Here is a 12,921-nt window from a genome sequence, read left to right as displayed (position 1 = left end):
GTCTCCCATGCTGGTACTTGCCGGGCCTTAAGCCGTTGTAGCAGTCTGCGATCTGACGAGGGCAGGCACCTTCAGCTTAGAATGGCCGCTGACGAGCTCTGCTAAAGCGAGGCTTCCTTTTGAGGATGGATAAAGGGGCCGTTGGAGCTGCCATTGGCAAAAAGCCAGCGGCACCCGGGATTCCCAGCCAGTCTCCCATGCTGGTACTTGCCGGGCCTTAAGCCGTGTAGCAGTCTGCGATCTGACGAGGGCAGGCACCTTCAGCTTAGAATGGCCGCTGACGAGCTCTGCTAAAGCGAGGCTTCCTTTTGAGGATGGATAAAGGGGCCGTTGGAGCTGCCATTGGCAAAAAGCCAGCGGCACCCGGGATTCCCAGCCAGTCTCCCACGCTGGTACTTGCCGGGCCTTAAGCCGTGTAGCAGTCTGCGATCTGACGAGGGCAGGCACCTTCAGCTTAGAATGGCCGCTGACGAGCTCTGCTAAAGCGAGGCTTCCTTTTGAGGATGGATAAAGGGGCCGTTGGAGCTGCCATTGGCAAAAAGCCAGCGGCACCCGGGATTCCCAGCCAGTCTCCCATGCTGGTACTTGCCGGGCCTTAAGCCGTGTAGCAGTCTGCGATCTGACGAGGGCAGGCACCTTCAGCTTAGAATGGCCGCTGACGAGCTCTGCTAAAGCGAGGCTTCCTTTTGAGGATGGATAAAGGGGCCGTTGGAGCTGCCATTGGCTAAAAGCCAGCGGCACCCGGGATTCCCAGTCAGTCTCCCATGCTGGTACTTGCCGGGCCTTAAGCCGTGTAGCAGTCTGCGATCTGACGAGGGCAGGCACCTTCAGCTTAGAATGGCCGCTGACGAGCTCTGCTAAAGCGAGGCTTCCTTTTGAGGATGGATAAAGGGGCCGTTGGAGCTGCCATTGGCAAAAAGCCAGCGGCACCCGGGATTCCCAGCCAGTCTCCCACGCTGGTACTTGCCGGGCCTTAAGCCGTGTAGCAGTCTGCGATCTGACGAGGGCAGGCACCTTCAGCTTAGAATGGCCGCTGACGAGCTCTGCTAAAGCGAGGCTTCCTTTTGAGGATGGATAAAGGGGCCGTTGGAGCTGCCATTGGCAAAAACCCAGCGGCACCCGGGATTCCCAGCCAGTCTCCCATGCTGGTACTTGCCGGGCCTTAAGCCGTGTAGCAGTCTGCGATCTGACGAGGGCAGGCACCTTCAGCTTAGAATGGCCGCTGACGAGCTCTGCTAAAGCGAGGCTTCCTTTTGAGGATGGATAAAGGGGCCGTTGGAGCTGCCATTGGCAAAAAGCCAGCGGCACCCGGGATTCCCAGCCAGTCTCCCATGCTGGTACTTGCCGGGCCTTAAGCCGTGTAGCAGTCTGCGATCTGACGAGGGCAGGCACCTTCAGCTTAGAATGGCCGCTGACGAGCTCTGCTAAAGCGAGGCTTCCTTTTGAGGATGGATAAAGGGGCCGTTGGAGCTGCCATTGGCAAAAAGCCAGCGGCACCCGGGATTCCCAGCCAGTCTCCCATGCTGGTACTTGCCGGGCCTTAAGCCGTGTAGCAGTCTGCGATCTGACGAGGGCAGGCACCTTCAGCTTAGAATGGCCGCTGACGAGCTCTGCTAAAGCGAGGCTTCCTTTTGAGGATGGATAAAGGGGCCGTTGGAGCTGCCATTGGCAAAAAGCCAGCGGCACCCGGGATTCCCAGCCAGTCTCCCATGCTGGTACTTGCCGGGCCTTAAGCCGTGTAGCAGTCTGCGATCTGACGAGGGCAGGCACCTTCAGCTTAGAATGGCCGCTGACGAGCTCTGCTAAAGCGAGGCTTCCTTTTGAGGATGGATAAAGGGGCCGTTGGAGCTGCCATTGGCAAAAAGCCAGCGGCACCCGGGATTCCCAGCCAGTCTCCCATGCTGGTACTTGCCGGGCCTTAAGCCGTGTAGCAGTCTGCGATCTGACGAGGGCAGGCACCTTCAGCTTAGAATGGCCGCTGACGAGCTCTGCTAAAGCGAGGCTTCCTTTTGAGGATGGATAAAGGGGCCGTTGGAGCTGCCATTGGCAAAAAGCCAGCGGCACCCGGGATTCCCAGCCAGTCTCCCATGCTGGTACTTGCCGGGCCTTAAGCCGTGTAGCAGTCTGCGATCTGACGAGGGCAGGCACCTTCAGCTTAGAATGGCCGCTGACGAGCTCTGCTAAAGCGAGGCTTCCTTTTGAGGATGGATAAAGGGGCCGTTGGAGCTGCCATTGGCAAAAAGCCAGCGGCACCCGGGATTCCCAGCCAGTCTCCCATGCTGGTACTTGCCGGGCCTTAAGCCGTGTAGCAGTCTGCGATCTGACGAGGGCAGGCACCTTCAGCTTAGAATGGCCGCTGACGAGCTCTGCTAAAGCGAGGCTTCCTTTTGAGGATGGATAAAGGGGCCGTTGGAGCTGCCATTGGCAAAAAGCCAGCGGCACCCGGGATTCCCAGCCAGTCTCCCATGCTGGTACTTGCCGGGCCTTAAGCCGTGTAGCAGTCTGCGATCTGACGAGGGCAGGCACCTTCAGCTTAGAATGGCCGCTGACGAGCTCTGCTAAAGCGAGGCTTCCTTTTGAGGATGGATAAAGGGGCCGTTGGAGCTGCCATTGGCAAAAAGCCAGCGGCACCCGGGATTCCCAGCCAGTCTCCCATGCTGGTACTTGCCGGGCCTTAAGCCGTGTAGCAGTCTGCGATCTGACGAGGGCAGGCACCTTCAGCTTAGAATGGCCGCTGACGAGCTCTGCTAAAGCGAGGCTTCCTTTTGAGGATGGATAAAGGGGCCGTTGGAGCTGCCATTGGCAAAAAGCCAGCGGCACCCGGGATTCCCAGCCAGTCTCCCATGCTGGTACTTGCCGGGCCTTAAGCCGTGTAGCAGTCTGCGATCTGACGAGGGCAGGCACCTTCAGCTTAGAATGGCCGCTGACGAGCTCTGCTAAAGCGAGGCTTCCTTTTGAGGATGGATAAAGGGGCCGTTGGAGCTGCCATTGGCAAAAAGCCAGCGGCACCCGGGATTCCCAGCCAGTCTCCCATGCTGGTACTTGCCGGGCCTTAAGCCGTGTAGCAGTCTGCGATCTGACGAGGGCAGGCACCTTCAGCTTAGAATGGCCGCTGACGAGCTCTGCTAAAGCGAGGCTTCCTTTTGAGGATGGATAAAGGGGCCGTTGGAGCTGCCATTGGCAAAAAGCCAGCGGCACCCGGGATTCCCAGCCAGTCTCCCATGCTGGTACTTGCCGGGCCTTAAGCCGTGTAGCAGTCTGCGATCTGACGAGGGCAGGCACCTTCAGCTTAGAATGGCCGCTGACGAGCTCTGCTAAAGCGAGGCTTCCTTTTGAGGATGGATAAAGGGGCCGTTGGAGCTGCCATTGGCAAAAAGCCAGCGGCACCCGGGATTCCCAGCCAGTCTCCCATGCTGGTACTTGCCGGGCCTTAAGCCGTGTAGCAGTCTGCGATCTGACGAGGGCAGGCACCTTCAGCTTAGAATGGCCGCTGACGAGCTCTGCTAAAGCGAGGCTTCCTTTTGAGGATGGATAAAGGGGCCGTTGGAGCTGCCATTGGCAAAAAGCCAGCGGCACCCGGGATTCCCAGCCAGTCTCCCATGCTGGTACTTGCCGGGCCTTAAGCCGTGTAGCAGTCTGCGATCTGACGAGGGCAGGCACCTTCAGCTTAGAATGGCCGCTGACGAGCTCTGCTAAAGCGAGGCTTCCTTTTGAGGATGGATAAAGGGGCCGTTGGAGCTGCCATTGGCAAAAAGCCAGCGGCACCCGGGATTCCCAGCCAGTCTCCCATGCTGGTACTTGCCGGGCCTTAAGCCGTGTAGCAGTCTGCGATCTGACGAGGGCAGGCACCTTCAGCTTAGAATGGCCGCTGACGAGCTCTGCTAAAGCGAGGCTTCCTTTTGAGGATGGATAAAGGGGCCGTTGGAGCTGCCATTGGCAAAAAGCCAGCGGCACCCGGGATTCCCAGCCAGTCTCCCATGCTGGTACTTGCCGGGCCTTAAGCCGTGTAGCAGTCTGCGATCTGACGAGGGCAGGCACCTTCAGCTTAGAATGGCCGCTGACGAGCTCTGCTAAAGCGAGGCTTCCTTTTGAGGATGGATAAAGGGGCCGTTGGAGCTGCCATTGGCAAAAAGCCAGCGGCACCCGGGATTCCCAGCCAGTCTCCCATGCTGGTACTTGCCGGGCCTTAAGCCGTGTAGCAGTCTGCGATCTGACGAGGGCAGGCACCTTCAGCTTAGAATGGCCGCTGACGAGCTCTGCTAAAGCGAGGCTTCCTTTTGAGGATGGATAAAGGGGCCGTTGGAGCTGCCATTGGCAAAAAGCCAGCGGCACCCGGGATTCCCAGCCAGTCTCCCATGCTGGTACTTGCCGGGCCTTAAGCCGTGTAGCAGTCTGCGATCTGACGAGGGCAGGCACCTTCAGCTTAGAATGGCCGCTGACGAGCTCTGCTAAAGCGAGGCTTCCTTTTGAGGATGGATAAAGGGGCCGTTGGAGCTGCCATTGGCAAAAAGCCAGCGGCACCCGGGATTCCCAGCCAGTCTCCCATGCTGGTACTTGCCGGGCCTTAAGCCGTGTAGCAGTCTGCGATCTGACGAGGGCAGGCACCTTCAGCTTAGAATGGCCGCTGACGAGCTCTGCTAAAGCGAGGCTTCCTTTTGAGGATGGATAAAGGGGCCGTTGGAGCTGCCATTGGCAAAAAGCCAGCGGCACCCGGGATTCCCAGCCAGTCTCCCATGCTGGTACTTGCCGGGCCTTAAGCCGTGTAGCAGTCTGCGATCTGACGAGGGCAGGCACCTTCAGCTTAGAATGGCCGCTGACGAGCTCTGCTAAAGCGAGGCTTCCTTTTGAGGATGGATAAAGGGGCCGTTGGAGCTGCCATTGGCAAAAAGCCAGCGGCACCCGGGATTCCCAGCCAGTCTCCCATGCTGGTACTTGCCGGGCCTTAAGCCGTGTAGCAGTCTGCGATCTGACGAGGGCAGGCACCTTCAGCTTAGAATGGCCGCTGACGAGCTCTGCTAAAGCGAGGCTTCCTTTTGAGGATGGATAAAGGGGCCGTTGGAGCTGCCATTGGCAAAAAGCCAGCGGCACCCGGGATTCCCAGCCAGTCTCCCATGCTGGTACTTGCCGGGCCTTAAGCCGTGTAGCAGTCTGCGATCTGACGAGGGCAGGCACCTTCAGCTTAGAATGGCCGCTGACGAGCTCTGCTAAAGCGAGGCTTCCTTTTGAGGATGGATAAAGGGGCCGTTGGAGCTGCCATTGGCAAAAAGCCAGCGGCACCCGGGATTCCCAGCCAGTCTCCCATGCTGGTACTTGCCGGGCCTTAAGCCGTGTAGCAGTCTGCGATCTGACGAGGGCAGGCACCTTCAGCTTAGAATGGCCGCTGACGAGCTCTGCTAAAGCGAGGCTTCCTTTTGAGGATGGATAAAGGGGCCGTTGGAGCTGCCATTGGCAAAAAGCCAGCGGCACCCGGGATTCCCAGCCAGTCTCCCATGCTGGTACTTGCCGGGCCTTAAGCCGTGTAGCAGTCTGCGATCTGACGAGGGCAGGCACCTTCAGCTTAGAATGGCCGCTGACGAGCTCTGCTAAAGCGAGGCTTCCTTTTGAGGATGGATAAAGGGGCCGTTGGAGCTGCCATTGGCAAAAAGCCAGCGGCACCCGGGATTCCCAGCCAGTCTCCCATGCTGGTACTTGCCGGGCCTTAAGCCGTGTAGCAGTCTGCGATCTGACGAGGGCAGGCACCTTCAGCTTAGAATGGCCGCTGACGAGCTCTGCTAAAGCGAGGCTTCCTTTTGAGGATGGATAAAGGGGCCGTTGGAGCTGCCATTGGCAAAAAGCCAGCGGCACCCGGGATTCCCAGCCAGTCTCCCATGCTGGTACTTGCCGGGCCTTAAGCCGTTGTAGCAGTCTGCGATCTGACGAGGGCAGGCACCTTCAGCTTAGAATGGCCGCTGACGAGCTCTGCTAAAGCGAGGCTTCCTTTTGAGGATGGATAAAGGGGCCGTTGGAGCTGCCATTGGCAAAAAGCCAGCGGCACCCGGGATTCCCAGCCAGTCTCCCATGCTGGTACTTGCCGGGCCTTAAGCCGTGTAGCAGTCTGCGATCTGACGAGGGCAGGCACCTTCAGCTTAGAATGGCCGCTGACGAGCTCTGCTAAAGCGAGGCTTCCTTTTGAGGATGGATAAAGGGGCCATTGGAGCTGCCATTGGCAAAAAGCCAGCGGCACCCGGGATTCCCAGCCAGTCTCCCATGCTGGTACTTGCCGGGCCTTAAGCCGTGTAGCAGTCTGCGATCTGACGAGGGCAGGCACCTTCAGCTTAGAATGGCCGCTGACGAGCTCTGCTAAAGCGAGGCTTCCTTTTGAGGATGGATAAAGGGGCCGTTGGAGCTGCCATTGGCAAAAAGCCAGCGGCACCCGGGATTCCCAGCCAGTCTCCCATGCTGGTACTTGCCGGGCCTTAGGCCGTGTAGCAGTCTGCGATCTGACGAGGGCAGGCACCTTCAGCTTAGAATGGCCGCTGACGAGCTCTGCTAAAGCGAGGCTTCCTTTTGAGGATGGATAAAGGGGCCGTTGGAGCTGCCATTGGCAAAAAGCCAGCGGCACCCGGGATTCCCAGCCAGTCTCCCATGCTGGTACTTGCCGGGCCTTAAGCCGTGTAGCAGTCTGCGATCTGACGAGGGCAGGCACCTTCAGCTTAGAATGGCCGCTGACGAGCTCTGCTAAAGCGAGGCTTCCTTTTGAGGATGGATAAAGGGGCCGTTGGAGCTGCCATTGGCAAAAAGCCAGCGGCACCCGGGATTCCCAGCCAGTCTCCCATGCTGGTACTTGCCGGGCCTTAAGCCGTGTAGCAGTCTGCGATCTGACGAGGGCAGGCACCTTCAGCTTAGAATGGCCGCTGACGAGCTCTGCTAAAGCGAGGCTTCCTTTTGAGGATGGATAAAGGGGCCGTTGGAGCTGCCATTGGCAAAAAGCCAGCGGCACCCGGGATTCCCAGCCAGTCTCCCATGCTGGTACTTGCCGGGCCTTAAGCCGTGTAGCAGTCTGCGATCTGACGAGGGCAGGCACCTTCAGCTTAGAATGGCCGCTGACGAGCTCTGCTAAAGCGAGGCTTCCTTTTGAGGATGGATAAAGGGGCCGTTGGAGCTGCCATTGGCAAAAAGCCAGCGGCACCCGGGATTCCCAGCCAGTCTCCCATGCTGGTACTTGCCGGGCCTTAAGCCGTGTAGCAGTCTGCGATCTGATGAGGGCAGGCACCTTCAGCTTAGAATGGCCGCTGACGAGCTCTGCTAAAGCGAGGCTTCCTTTTGAGGATGGATAAAGGGGCCGTTGGAGCTGCCATTGGCAAAAAGCCAGCGGCACCCGGGATTCCCAGCCAGTCTCCCATGCTGGTACTTGCCGGGCCTTAAGCCGTGTAGCAGTCTGCGATCTGACGAGGGCAGGCACCTTCAGCTTAGAATGGCCGCTGACGAGCTCTGCTAAAGCGAGGCTTCCTTTTGAGGATGGATAAAGGGGCCGTTGGAGCTGCCATTGGCAAAAAGCCAGCGGCACCCGGGATTCCCAGCCAGTCTCCCATGCTGGTACTTGCCGGGCCTTAAGCCGTGTAGCAGTCTGCGATCTGACGAGGGCAGGCACCTTCAGCTTAGAATGGCCGCTGACGAGCTCTGCTAAAGCGAGGCTTCCTTTTGAGGATGGATAAAGGGGCCGTTGGAGCTGCCATTGGCAAAAAGCCAGCGGCACCCGGGATTCCCAGCCAGTCTCCCATGCTGGTACTTGCCGGGCCTTAAGCCGTGTAGCAGTCTGCGATCTGACGAGGGCAGGCACCTTCAGCTTAGAATGGCCGCTGACGAGCTCTGCTAAAGCGAGGCTTCCTTTTGAGGATGGATAAAGGGGCCGTTGGAGCTGCCATTGGCAAAAAGCCAGCGGCACCCGGGATTCCCAGCCAGTCTCCCATGCTGGTACTTGCCGGGCCTTAAGCCGTGTAGCAGTCTGCGATCTGACGAGGGCAGGCACCTTCAGCTTAGAATGGCCGCTGACGAGCTCTGCTAAAGCGAGGCTTCCTTTTGAGGATGGATAAAGGGGCCGTTGGAGCTGCCATTGGCAAAAAGCCAGCGGCACCCGGGATTCCCAGCCAGTCTCCCATGCTGGTACTTGCCGGGCCTTAAGCCGTGTAGCAGTCTGCGATCTGACGAGGGCAGGCACCTTCAGCTTAGAATGGCCGCTGACGAGCTCTGCTAAAGCGAGGCTTCCTTTTGAGGATGGATAAAGGGGCCGTTGGAGCTGCCATTGGCAAAAAGCCAGCGGCACCCGGGATTCCCAGCCAGTCTCCCATGCTGGTACTTGCCGGGCCTTAAGCCGTGTAGCAGTCTGCGATCTGACGAGGGCAGGCACCTTCAGCTTAGAATGGCCGCTGACGAGCTCTGCTAAAGCGAGGCTTCCTTTTGAGGATGGATAAAGGGGCCGTTGGAGCTGCCATTGGCAAAAAGCCAGCGGCACCCGGGATTCCCAGCCAGTCTCCCATGCTGGTACTTGCCGGGCCTTAAGCCGTGTAGCAGTCTGCGATCTGACGAGGGCAGGCACCTTCAGCTTAGAATGGCCGCTGACGAGCTCTGCTAAAGCGAGGCTTCCTTTTGAGGATGGATAAAGGGGCCGTTGGAGCTGCCATTGGCAAAAAGCCAGCGGCACCCGGGATTCCCAGCCAGTCTCCCATGCTGGTACTTGCCGGGCCTTAAGCCGTGTAGCAGTCTGCGATCTGACGAGGGCAGGCACCTTCAGCTTAGAATGGCCGCTGACGAGCTCTGCTAAAGCGAGGCTTCCTTTTGAGGATGGATAAAGGGGCCGTTGGAGCTGCCATTGGCAAAAAGCCAGCGGCACCCGGGATTCCCAGCCAGTCTCCCATGCTGGTACTTGCCGGGCCTTAAGCCGTGTAGCAGTCTGCGATCTGACGAGGGCAGGCACCTTCAGCTTAGAATGGCCGCTGACGAGCTCTGCTAAAGCGAGGCTTCCTTTTGAGGATGGATAAAGGGGCCGTTGGAGCTGCCATTGGCAAAAAGCCAGCGGCACCCGGGATTCCCAGCCAGTCTCCCATGCTGGTACTTGCCGGGCCTTAAGCCGTGTAGCAGTCTGCGATCTGACGAGGGCAGGCACCTTCAGCTTAGAATGGCCGCTGACGAGCTCTGCTAAAGCGAGGCTTCCTTTTGAGGATGGATAAAGGGGCCGTTGGAGCTGCCATTGGCAAAAAGCCAGCGGCACCCGGGATTCCCAGCCAGTCTCCCATGCTGGTACTTGCCGGGCCTTAAGCCGTGTAGCAGTCTGCGATCTGACGAGGGCAGGCACCTTCAGCTTAGAATGGCCGCTGACGAGCTCTGCTAAAGCGAGGCTTCCTTTTGAGGATGGATAAAGGGGCCGTTGGAGCTGCCATTGGCAAAAAGCCAGCGGCACCCGGGATTCCCAGCCAGTCTCCCATGCTGGTACTTGCCGGGCCTTAAGCCGTGTAGCAGTCTGCGATCTGACGAGGGCAGGCACCTTCAGCTTAGAATGGCCGCTGACGAGCTCTGCTAAAGCGAGGCTTCCTTTTGAGGATGGATAAAGGGGCCGTTGGAGCTGCCATTGGCAAAAAGCCAGCGGCACCCGGGATTCCCAGCCAGTCTCCCATGCTGGTACTTGCCGGGCCTTAAGCCGTTGTAGCAGTCTGCGATCTGACGAGGGCAGGCACCTTCAGCTTAGAATGGCCGCTGACGAGCTCTGCTAAAGCGAGGCTTCCTTTTGAGGATGGATAAAGGGGCCGTTGGAGCTGCCATTGGCAAAAAGCCAGCGGCACCCGGGATTCCCAGCCAGTCTCCCATGCTGGTACTTGCCGGGCCTTAAGCCGTGTAGCAGTCTGCGATCTGACGAGGGCAGGCACCTTCAGCTTAGAATGGCCGCTGACGAGCTCTGCTAAAGCGAGGCTTCCTTTTGAGGATGGATAAAGGGGCCGTTGGAGCTGCCATTGGCAAAAAGCCAGCGGCACCCGGGATTCCCAGCCAGTCTCCCATGCTGGTACTTGCCGGGCCTTAAGCCGTGTAGCAGTCTGCGATCTGACGAGGGCAGGCACCTTCAGCTTAGAATGGCCGCTGACGAGCTCTGCTAAAGCGAGGCTTCCTTTTGAGGATGGATAAAGGGGCCGTTGGAGCTGCCATTGGCAAAAAGCCAGCGGCACCCGGGATTCCCAGCCAGTCTCCCATGCTGGTACTTGCCGGGCCTTAAGCCGTTGTAGCAGTCTGCGATCTGACGAGGGCAGGCACCTTCAGCTTAGAATGGCCGCTGACGAGCTCTGCTAAAGCGAGGCTTCCTTTTGAGGATGGATAAAGGGGCCGTTGGAGCTGCCATTGGCAAAAAGCCAGCGGCACCCGGGATTCCCAGCCAGTCTCCCATGCTGGTACTTGCCGGGCCTTAAGCCGTGTAGCAGTCTGCGATCTGACGAGGGCAGGCACCTTCAGCTTAGAATGGCCGCTGACGAGCTCTGCTAAAGCGAGGCTTCCTTTTGAGGATGGATAAAGGGGCCGTTGGAGCTGCCATTGGCAAAAAGCCAGCGGCACCCGGGATTCCCAGCCAGTCTCCCATGCTGGTACTTGCCGGGCCTTAAGCCGTTGTAGCAGTCTGCGATCTGACGAGGGCAGGCACCTTCAGCTTAGAATGGCCGCTGACGAGCTCTGCTAAAGCGAGGCTTCCTTTTGAGGATGGATAAAGGGGCCGTTGGAGCTGCCATTGGCAAAAAGCCAGCGGCACCCGGGATTCCCAGCCAGTCTCCCATGCTGGTACTTGCCGGGCCTTAAGCCGTGTAGCAGTCTGCGATCTGACGAGGGCAGGCACCTTCAGCTTAGAATGGCCGCTGACGAGCTCTGCTAAAGCGAGGCTTCCTTTTGAGGATGGATAAAGGGGCCGTTGGAGCTGCCATTGGCAAAAAGCCAGCGGCACCCGGGATTCCCAGCCAGTCTCCCATGCTGGTACTTGCCGGGCCTTAAGCCGTGTAGCAGTCTGCGATCTGACGAGGGCAGGCACCTTCAGCTTAGAATGGCCGCTGACGAGCTCTGCTAAAGCGAGGCTTCCTTTTGAGGATGGATAAAGGGGCCGTTGGAGCTGCCATTGGCAAAAAGCCAGCGGCACCCGGGATTCCCAGCCAGTCTCCCATGCTGGTACTTGCCGGGCCTTAAGCCGTGTAGCAGTCTGCGATCTGACGAGGGCAGGCACCTTCAGCTTAGAATGGCCGCTGACGAGCTCTGCTAAAGCGAGGCTTCCTTTTGAGGATGGATAAAGGGGCCGTTGGAGCTGCCATTGGCAAAAAGCCAGCGGCACCCGGGATTCCCAGCCAGTCTCCCATGCTGGTACTTGCCGGGCCTTAAGCCGTGTAGCAGTCTGCGATCTGACGAGGGCAGGCACCTTCAGCTTAGAATGGCCGCTGACGAGCTCTGCTAAAGCGAGGCTTCCTTTTGAGGATGGATAAAGGGGCCGTTGGAGCTGCCATTGGCAAAAAGCCAGCGGCACCCGGGATTCCCAGCCAGTCTCCCATGCTGGTACTTGCCGGGCCTTAAGCCGTGTAGCAGTCTGCGATCTGACGAGGGCAGGCACCTTCAGCTTAGAATGGCCGCTGACGAGCTCTGCTAAAGCGAGGCTTCCTTTTGAGGATGGATAAAGGGGCCGTTGGAGCTGCCATTGGCAAAAAGCCAGCGGCACCCGGGATTCCCAGCCAGTCTCCCATGCTGGTACTTGCCGGGCCTTAAGCCGTGTAGCAGTCTGCGATCTGACGAGGGCAGGCACCTTCAGCTTAGAATGGCCGCTGACGAGCTCTGCTAAAGCGAGGCTTCCTTTTGAGGATGGATAAAGGGGCCGTTGGAGCTGCCATTGGCAAAAAGCCAGCGGCACCCGGGATTCCCAGCCAGTCTCCCATGCTGGTACTTGCCGGGCCTTAAGCCGTGTAGCAGTCTGCGATCTGACGAGGGCAGGCACCTTCAGCTTAGAATGGCCGCTGACGAGCTCTGCTAAAGCGAGGCTTCCTTTTGAGGATGGATAAAGGGGCCGTTGGAGCTGCCATTGGCAAAAAGCCAGCGGCACCCGGGATTCCCAGCCAGTCTCCCATGCTGGTACTTGCCGGGCCTTAAGCCGTGTAGCAGTCTGCGATCTGACGAGGGCAGGCACCTTCAGCTTAGAATGGCCGCTGACGAGCTCTGCTAAAGCGAGGCTTCCTTTTGAGGATGGATAAAGGGGCCGTTGGAGCTGCCATTGGCAAAAAGCCAGCGGCACCCGGGATTCCCAGCCAGTCTCCCATGCTGGTACTTGCCGGGCCTTAAGCCGTGTAGCAGTCTGCGATCTGACGAGGGCAGGCACCTTCAGCTTAGAATGGCCGCTGACGAGCTCTGCTAAAGCGAGGCTTCCTTTTGAGGATGGATAAAGGGGCCGTTGGAGCTGCCATTGGCAAAAAGCCAGCGGCACCCAGGATTCCCAGCCAGTCTCCCATGCTGGTACTTGCCGGGCCTTAAGCCATGTAGCAGTCTGCGATCTGACGAGGGCAGGCACCTTCAGCTTAGAATGGCCGCTGACGAGCTCTGCTAAAGCGAGGCTTCCTTTTGAGGATGGATAAAGGGGCCGTTGGAGCTGCCATTGGCAAAAAGCCAGCGGCACCCGGGATTCCCAGCCAGTCTCCCATGCTGGTACTTGCCGGGCCTTAAGCCGTGTAGCAGTCTGCGATCTGACGAGGGCAGGCACCTTCAGCTTAGAATGGCCGCTGACGAGCTCTGCTAAAGCGAGGCTTCCTTTTGAGGATGGATAAAGGGGCCGTTGGAGCTGCCATTGGCAAAAAGCCAGCGGCACCCGGGATTCCCAGCCAGTCTCCCATGCTGGTACTTGCCGGGCCTTAAGCCGTGTAGCAGTCTGCGATCTGACGAGGGCCA

At 58.7% G+C, this 12,921-nt stretch overlaps 58 pseudogenes; all 58 read right to left on the bottom strand.

Annotated features, from left to right (window-relative positions):
• Positions 1-162: 162 nt before the first annotated feature.
• Positions 163-282, bottom strand: LOC138780546 (5S ribosomal RNA; annotated as a pseudogene).
• A 258-nt stretch (positions 283-540) lies between these two features.
• LOC138780545 (5S ribosomal RNA) lies at positions 541-660 on the bottom strand (annotated as a pseudogene).
• A 69-nt stretch (positions 661-729) lies between these two features.
• LOC138780547 (5S ribosomal RNA) lies at positions 730-849 on the bottom strand (annotated as a pseudogene).
• Positions 850-1,296: 447 nt separating this feature from the next.
• LOC138780544 (5S ribosomal RNA) lies at positions 1,297-1,416 on the bottom strand (annotated as a pseudogene).
• Positions 1,417-1,485: 69 nt separating this feature from the next.
• Positions 1,486-1,605, bottom strand: LOC138780543 (5S ribosomal RNA; annotated as a pseudogene).
• A 69-nt stretch (positions 1,606-1,674) lies between these two features.
• LOC138780542 (5S ribosomal RNA) lies at positions 1,675-1,794 on the bottom strand (annotated as a pseudogene).
• A 69-nt stretch (positions 1,795-1,863) lies between these two features.
• Positions 1,864-1,983, bottom strand: LOC138780541 (5S ribosomal RNA; annotated as a pseudogene).
• A 69-nt stretch (positions 1,984-2,052) lies between these two features.
• LOC138780539 (5S ribosomal RNA) lies at positions 2,053-2,172 on the bottom strand (annotated as a pseudogene).
• Positions 2,173-2,241: 69 nt separating this feature from the next.
• On the bottom strand, positions 2,242-2,361 carry LOC138780538 (5S ribosomal RNA; annotated as a pseudogene).
• Positions 2,362-2,430: 69 nt separating this feature from the next.
• LOC138780537 (5S ribosomal RNA) lies at positions 2,431-2,550 on the bottom strand (annotated as a pseudogene).
• A 69-nt stretch (positions 2,551-2,619) lies between these two features.
• LOC138780536 (5S ribosomal RNA) lies at positions 2,620-2,739 on the bottom strand (annotated as a pseudogene).
• Positions 2,740-2,808: 69 nt separating this feature from the next.
• On the bottom strand, positions 2,809-2,928 carry LOC138780534 (5S ribosomal RNA; annotated as a pseudogene).
• Positions 2,929-2,997: 69 nt separating this feature from the next.
• On the bottom strand, positions 2,998-3,117 carry LOC138780533 (5S ribosomal RNA; annotated as a pseudogene).
• Positions 3,118-3,186: 69 nt separating this feature from the next.
• Positions 3,187-3,306, bottom strand: LOC138780532 (5S ribosomal RNA; annotated as a pseudogene).
• A 69-nt stretch (positions 3,307-3,375) lies between these two features.
• On the bottom strand, positions 3,376-3,495 carry LOC138780531 (5S ribosomal RNA; annotated as a pseudogene).
• Positions 3,496-3,564: 69 nt separating this feature from the next.
• LOC138780530 (5S ribosomal RNA) lies at positions 3,565-3,684 on the bottom strand (annotated as a pseudogene).
• Positions 3,685-3,753: 69 nt separating this feature from the next.
• Positions 3,754-3,873, bottom strand: LOC138780790 (5S ribosomal RNA; annotated as a pseudogene).
• Positions 3,874-3,942: 69 nt separating this feature from the next.
• On the bottom strand, positions 3,943-4,062 carry LOC138780789 (5S ribosomal RNA; annotated as a pseudogene).
• Positions 4,063-4,131: 69 nt separating this feature from the next.
• LOC138780788 (5S ribosomal RNA) lies at positions 4,132-4,251 on the bottom strand (annotated as a pseudogene).
• A 69-nt stretch (positions 4,252-4,320) lies between these two features.
• LOC138780787 (5S ribosomal RNA) lies at positions 4,321-4,440 on the bottom strand (annotated as a pseudogene).
• A 69-nt stretch (positions 4,441-4,509) lies between these two features.
• On the bottom strand, positions 4,510-4,629 carry LOC138780786 (5S ribosomal RNA; annotated as a pseudogene).
• A 69-nt stretch (positions 4,630-4,698) lies between these two features.
• Positions 4,699-4,818, bottom strand: LOC138780783 (5S ribosomal RNA; annotated as a pseudogene).
• A 69-nt stretch (positions 4,819-4,887) lies between these two features.
• LOC138780782 (5S ribosomal RNA) lies at positions 4,888-5,007 on the bottom strand (annotated as a pseudogene).
• Positions 5,008-5,076: 69 nt separating this feature from the next.
• LOC138780781 (5S ribosomal RNA) lies at positions 5,077-5,196 on the bottom strand (annotated as a pseudogene).
• Positions 5,197-5,265: 69 nt separating this feature from the next.
• LOC138780780 (5S ribosomal RNA) lies at positions 5,266-5,385 on the bottom strand (annotated as a pseudogene).
• Positions 5,386-5,454: 69 nt separating this feature from the next.
• LOC138780779 (5S ribosomal RNA) lies at positions 5,455-5,574 on the bottom strand (annotated as a pseudogene).
• A 69-nt stretch (positions 5,575-5,643) lies between these two features.
• Positions 5,644-5,763, bottom strand: LOC138780778 (5S ribosomal RNA; annotated as a pseudogene).
• Positions 5,764-6,022: 259 nt separating this feature from the next.
• LOC138780777 (5S ribosomal RNA) lies at positions 6,023-6,142 on the bottom strand (annotated as a pseudogene).
• A 69-nt stretch (positions 6,143-6,211) lies between these two features.
• On the bottom strand, positions 6,212-6,331 carry LOC138780776 (5S ribosomal RNA; annotated as a pseudogene).
• Positions 6,332-6,589: 258 nt separating this feature from the next.
• Positions 6,590-6,709, bottom strand: LOC138780775 (5S ribosomal RNA; annotated as a pseudogene).
• A 69-nt stretch (positions 6,710-6,778) lies between these two features.
• LOC138780774 (5S ribosomal RNA) lies at positions 6,779-6,898 on the bottom strand (annotated as a pseudogene).
• A 69-nt stretch (positions 6,899-6,967) lies between these two features.
• Positions 6,968-7,087, bottom strand: LOC138780770 (5S ribosomal RNA; annotated as a pseudogene).
• A 69-nt stretch (positions 7,088-7,156) lies between these two features.
• On the bottom strand, positions 7,157-7,276 carry LOC138780771 (5S ribosomal RNA; annotated as a pseudogene).
• A 69-nt stretch (positions 7,277-7,345) lies between these two features.
• LOC138780769 (5S ribosomal RNA) lies at positions 7,346-7,465 on the bottom strand (annotated as a pseudogene).
• A 69-nt stretch (positions 7,466-7,534) lies between these two features.
• Positions 7,535-7,654, bottom strand: LOC138780768 (5S ribosomal RNA; annotated as a pseudogene).
• A 69-nt stretch (positions 7,655-7,723) lies between these two features.
• On the bottom strand, positions 7,724-7,843 carry LOC138780767 (5S ribosomal RNA; annotated as a pseudogene).
• A 69-nt stretch (positions 7,844-7,912) lies between these two features.
• On the bottom strand, positions 7,913-8,032 carry LOC138780766 (5S ribosomal RNA; annotated as a pseudogene).
• Positions 8,033-8,101: 69 nt separating this feature from the next.
• Positions 8,102-8,221, bottom strand: LOC138780765 (5S ribosomal RNA; annotated as a pseudogene).
• Positions 8,222-8,290: 69 nt separating this feature from the next.
• LOC138780764 (5S ribosomal RNA) lies at positions 8,291-8,410 on the bottom strand (annotated as a pseudogene).
• A 69-nt stretch (positions 8,411-8,479) lies between these two features.
• On the bottom strand, positions 8,480-8,599 carry LOC138780763 (5S ribosomal RNA; annotated as a pseudogene).
• A 69-nt stretch (positions 8,600-8,668) lies between these two features.
• Positions 8,669-8,788, bottom strand: LOC138780762 (5S ribosomal RNA; annotated as a pseudogene).
• A 69-nt stretch (positions 8,789-8,857) lies between these two features.
• LOC138780760 (5S ribosomal RNA) lies at positions 8,858-8,977 on the bottom strand (annotated as a pseudogene).
• Positions 8,978-9,046: 69 nt separating this feature from the next.
• LOC138780758 (5S ribosomal RNA) lies at positions 9,047-9,166 on the bottom strand (annotated as a pseudogene).
• A 69-nt stretch (positions 9,167-9,235) lies between these two features.
• LOC138780755 (5S ribosomal RNA) lies at positions 9,236-9,355 on the bottom strand (annotated as a pseudogene).
• Positions 9,356-9,424: 69 nt separating this feature from the next.
• On the bottom strand, positions 9,425-9,544 carry LOC138780743 (5S ribosomal RNA; annotated as a pseudogene).
• A 259-nt stretch (positions 9,545-9,803) lies between these two features.
• Positions 9,804-9,923, bottom strand: LOC138780731 (5S ribosomal RNA; annotated as a pseudogene).
• A 69-nt stretch (positions 9,924-9,992) lies between these two features.
• On the bottom strand, positions 9,993-10,112 carry LOC138780719 (5S ribosomal RNA; annotated as a pseudogene).
• Positions 10,113-10,371: 259 nt separating this feature from the next.
• Positions 10,372-10,491, bottom strand: LOC138780707 (5S ribosomal RNA; annotated as a pseudogene).
• Positions 10,492-10,750: 259 nt separating this feature from the next.
• LOC138780694 (5S ribosomal RNA) lies at positions 10,751-10,870 on the bottom strand (annotated as a pseudogene).
• Positions 10,871-10,939: 69 nt separating this feature from the next.
• Positions 10,940-11,059, bottom strand: LOC138780682 (5S ribosomal RNA; annotated as a pseudogene).
• A 69-nt stretch (positions 11,060-11,128) lies between these two features.
• LOC138780670 (5S ribosomal RNA) lies at positions 11,129-11,248 on the bottom strand (annotated as a pseudogene).
• A 69-nt stretch (positions 11,249-11,317) lies between these two features.
• On the bottom strand, positions 11,318-11,437 carry LOC138780658 (5S ribosomal RNA; annotated as a pseudogene).
• A 69-nt stretch (positions 11,438-11,506) lies between these two features.
• On the bottom strand, positions 11,507-11,626 carry LOC138780645 (5S ribosomal RNA; annotated as a pseudogene).
• Positions 11,627-11,695: 69 nt separating this feature from the next.
• LOC138780633 (5S ribosomal RNA) lies at positions 11,696-11,815 on the bottom strand (annotated as a pseudogene).
• Positions 11,816-11,884: 69 nt separating this feature from the next.
• LOC138780621 (5S ribosomal RNA) lies at positions 11,885-12,004 on the bottom strand (annotated as a pseudogene).
• Positions 12,005-12,073: 69 nt separating this feature from the next.
• On the bottom strand, positions 12,074-12,193 carry LOC138780609 (5S ribosomal RNA; annotated as a pseudogene).
• Positions 12,194-12,262: 69 nt separating this feature from the next.
• On the bottom strand, positions 12,263-12,382 carry LOC138780596 (5S ribosomal RNA; annotated as a pseudogene).
• A 258-nt stretch (positions 12,383-12,640) lies between these two features.
• Positions 12,641-12,760, bottom strand: LOC138780583 (5S ribosomal RNA; annotated as a pseudogene).
• Between the last annotated feature and the right edge of the window lie 161 nt (positions 12,761-12,921).

The sequence above is a fragment of the Dendropsophus ebraccatus genome, unplaced genomic scaffold (assembly GCF_027789765.1).
Source record: "Dendropsophus ebraccatus isolate aDenEbr1 unplaced genomic scaffold, aDenEbr1.pat pat_scaffold_843_ctg1, whole genome shotgun sequence".
Taxonomy (NCBI): Eukaryota; Metazoa; Chordata; class Amphibia; order Anura; family Hylidae; genus Dendropsophus; species Dendropsophus ebraccatus.
The sequence above is the reverse complement of the archived record's forward strand: the minus strand, read 5'-3'. Positions and strand labels throughout refer to the sequence as shown.